The sequence below is a fragment of the Pseudopodoces humilis genome, chromosome 9 (genome assembly GCF_049639895.1).
Source record: "Pseudopodoces humilis isolate 2021_Gansu_Grassland_sample_001 chromosome 9, ASM4963989v1, whole genome shotgun sequence".
Classification (NCBI taxonomy): domain Eukaryota; kingdom Metazoa; phylum Chordata; class Aves; order Passeriformes; family Paridae; genus Pseudopodoces; species Pseudopodoces humilis.
Window position 1 is genome coordinate 26,633,912 of NC_142208.1, and position 3,446 is coordinate 26,637,357.

Consider the following 3,446-nt stretch of genomic DNA (forward strand, 5'->3'; position numbering starts at 1 on the left):
GTTTTTGGGTTATATTGTCTTTTTAAAGAGGAATCCACTGAGATGGAGTAAACACTTGAGTCATATTGGAGTGGCATATTTCGGAATATGAGACAAAGCAATTCTCCCAAACCACTATTCTTTTTTCCCTCTTCTGCACATTGCCAGTCCCAGAAGAAAACTGCCCCAATTCTATGGTTGTCCAAATCCTTATTGTTCTGGTTATTGAACTGAAAAAAGGCAAGTATCAGAGAATCCTGAGAAGTCTGAGAAGACCCTAGAACTGCGTCAAAATGAATCACATCCCCTTCTTTTTCCTGCACATTGTTCTGTGTTACAACTCCTCCATTACATCCCTTCAGTCTTTCAGACTAACTTCAGCACAACTTGAGCCAAGTGATAGTCCCCAGTCAGTGAAATCTTTTCCTGCTGCCCAGGGTTTTGGCAATGGGATATGGTATAGTTTGATGACGATTGGGGATACCGGTATCATAAAGTCACCCCAGGACAGATGGGTTCTCCTGGAACACATTAAGGATTTACCACAAATCACAGATTTCATAGGTAGCAAAGCAATTGTAAAAAGAGAATCCATATATGTTAAAATAGTACATTTATAAAAACATAATAACCTTAAAGAATACCTTATGTGACTTCCAGTAGTACAGTGAGAAACAGTGGATTTGTATGTTGCATTTATTCTGTGTAGGGCGTGCTCAACAAAGCAGAAGAATAACCTGATAGGTTTTGATCTGCACACACCCTTGCTCCCCACTGAGAACTTCAGGAAGTGTGGTAAAGAAGAGCATCAGCTGATGGCTGGGCTCAGAAGTGCTTATCCATGCATCACAAGGCAGGGCGAGAGAAGAGTACTGGAGCTGATATGGAGCAACTTCCTCAGGTAGTGATAGACATGTGGGAAATGACTACCTGCAGTAAGTCTTAAGCTAGGATGAGAAGGATATTGTGACCTAAAGCTTTCTATAATTCCAGGAACTCACTAGCTGCAGAAAAGACTTCTCTGAGTGAAGAGAGAAGTACAAAATGTGAAACAAAGTGTCATAAATGCCCTCAAACTTTCTAGCGTGGGAATAGACTATGTTTGAGAACCTTGAAGAATTTGAAATTTGTCTTCATACAGAGCTCTCAGTATGCACTTAGGGTGGCTGCTGCAGACCAGAGTGTTCCTGAATTACAGGTGAAGCCAGTGAGTTCAGAGAAGGACCCAAAGAATGTGGCCACAGGTTAACGCCTCAGGTTACTGATTTGGTGGCATTTGGTCCAGTGTGTGTAAGGATACACTTGAGGTGTTTGTAATCCATGACCACCAGATACATAACTTGCTGTGGTAGTAGCAGGCTCTGCTCTCAGCTAACTCATTAGGCTTGCTAGTGCTAGGATATCAGCATGACAGTTGTTATTTTGAATTTTGGAAGAGAGAAGTAGTTCACAGGCCATGAAGCTAATTACTGTGCTTATTCAGAAGTGTCATACTAAATCCGTCTAAAGACTGATCATGAATTCTATCACATCGTCTCATTAAAGTAGAAGTAGATTAGAGCCAGGGGTTTTGTTTTGGTGATTTTTTTCCTACGATGCTCAGCATAGTGAAGCCTAAATACAGCTGAATAACTTGAACAACTTCAGCTGTATTAGGAAATCTCTGGGTTGAGTGTAGCATTAAGTTGGGTTAACAAGCACAATAGGAAAATGGGTAGCCAGCAATCTGGTGGACACTGAACAGCTGAACACTCTTGGTAACAGCACAGAGGAAGAGTAAGCAGAACTTTAGCTATCATTCAGTTTCTTATCTGCTAAAGAATAAGGTTTAGAACTACTTGCACAAAAGTTGGGAGATTTCTCAGGATTTTCAGAATCTCTCTTCAAGGTGAGTTTGGAGGGGGGTGATAGTTTTTTGTTTTAATTGATGCTGAACTTCATTCTGTCCTTGAAAAGGCATTTTTAGAGAGGCTACTTTCTAAGTTGACACTGTTGCCCTGTGAGCATACTCCTTCACACATGCTCCTTCCTAATGCTGTGCTGCCTCTCTGTTGTATAGCCAGTATAAAAAAACGTAATGGCACCAGTTGTTGCATCTGGTGTACTGAGTGTGTTGCAGTAACGTTGGTACACATGGGACTGGAATGGGAAAGGCTGAAATAACAGCACTCTTTCAGATGTCAAAGTACAGCCTCTGAAGTGCTGTGAATGCCCTGTAGTGAGCTGGGGTTGCTAAGTTAGAAACTATGGTTAGAATTAAAAGAGGGCCTCAAACAGGGATGAAGTTAGGCAGATTATGTAGCAAAATCTATACCAACCCACTGTCTTGAAAAATTAATTGCATGGGGGAGAACTGGATGAAAGTAGGAAAAGAAGAACCTTATTTGTTGCTGAATTTCTTCAAGGAAAGTCCTTATATGAAGATGAAAGTATTGTTATGAAAAAAAGTATGAGTACTCATAACCTAAAGGAGGTTTTTTTTCCTTAGCCTGTTAAGGTCAGGAGTAGCAGAGTTTTCCTTGCTGTTTGTTTCAGATTGCTACGGAATGCAGTGATTGGAGTAGTATTTCCAAGGTGGATGGTCTTGTGTTCTCTTTGTGATGGTTCATAACTGCTCCATACAACATCAAAATTTACAAACTGCCTTTACAGTCTGTTAGTGCTTTAAATTCTTCCTAGAGTTTTAAAAATAAGGTTTGTTGAGAGTTAACTGCATCCATGAGTTTCTTCAGTCTCCGTTTTTTCCACCTGTAATTTTTAAGGCAGAATTCAGTGAAACTACACACTTGCTTCGAAATGTAGGACAACCCAGAAACTGAAGATATCTGGAGTGCCACTGGTTTCACCAATATAGGCATTCAGTTGTTCTCTTTCTTAATTATCGATATGCAAAGCTTAACATCTGAGGCACTGATCACTTCTAATATCTTAGGATAGTTTTCATCTCTAGCAAACATTCTTCAAGTACTTTGTAAGATTAACACCTTTGAGGTTCATATTTTTAAGCTTATCTAAATGTTACAATATGTAGTTTGTAACTTTGAGCAGGAGATGGAGCCAAACTGGACTAAATGCAAAATGGAAGTTTGCTTTATTGCTAAAGTTGAGGGTTAAATCAAAGCTTTTCTGTGAGATTTTTTGGAGTTCCAGAGACTCTTAGTTATGAGTATCCTGAACAAATGGAGAAATGCTGGTTATAGATAGTTTTACACAAATGTGAATGTAAATAAATGGAAATAATTCACGTTTTTTTGCTTTAGAAATTTATAAAAAGCCTTTAAGAATTTAATAATTTGCTAAAATGTTCTTATTGAATAGAACTTTGCCAGTCTAGAAAAATGTATAAATAAATTTATGTAAAAATAAACATTGGTCAAGTAAAGTAAAAAATTGAAAAAAATATCACAAAAAAATATGATTCTGGTTCCTCTATGAGAAATTACTAATAACTCTTTCTAGTGAATGAG